Source organism: Sinocyclocheilus anshuiensis, unplaced genomic scaffold, assembly GCF_001515605.1.
Source record: "Sinocyclocheilus anshuiensis isolate Anshui unplaced genomic scaffold, SAMN03320099.WGS_v1.1 scaffold38, whole genome shotgun sequence".
Classification (NCBI taxonomy): domain Eukaryota; kingdom Metazoa; phylum Chordata; class Actinopteri; order Cypriniformes; family Cyprinidae; genus Sinocyclocheilus; species Sinocyclocheilus anshuiensis.
This window is the reverse complement of record NW_015544213.1, coordinates 681075-681508: the sequence shown is the minus strand read 5'-3', so window position 1 is coordinate 681508 and position 434 is coordinate 681075. Positions and strand designations below refer to the sequence as shown.

The 434-nt window shown below is 20.3% G+C and overlaps 1 protein-coding gene across 1 annotated transcript in view; it reads right to left on the bottom strand.

Annotated features, from left to right (window-relative positions):
• Nucleotides 1-434, bottom strand: part of LOC107697136 (DNA helicase MCM9-like) — a 25806-nt gene that overhangs the window by 23230 nt on the left and 2142 nt on the right. The gene's annotated exons all lie outside the window — the stretch shown is intronic.

Genomic DNA, 434 nt, shown 5'->3' with positions numbered 1-434 from the left:
AATGATAAATATGTATATACTTGAATATCCTCTATAATAATATTTAATTTAAGTAAACAATCATGTAATCATGCTTTGAAAATTACTTCATGAGATTAATTGAGTATACAGAGAAAAAAAAAAGAAGTGATTAGTTGAGATTAGAAATTACTATATTTACAATTACAACAATTATGATAAATTTACAAAATTTAACAATAAAATTATTATTATAGTCATTGTAAAGTGTTACTGACTATTCCTTCCTATTATTATTATTATTATATTATATTTTTCTTCTTTAATAATTGATTTAGAATATGTTGTACACAATATTTTTGTCTTATATTTTCTCCAAATGATTTGAAGATGGTGTAATTTCTGCACCACTAGTTAATAGAAAAAATAATTTCCCAACAGGTTTTTTTTTTTTTTTTTTCAAAAACTCACAAAAC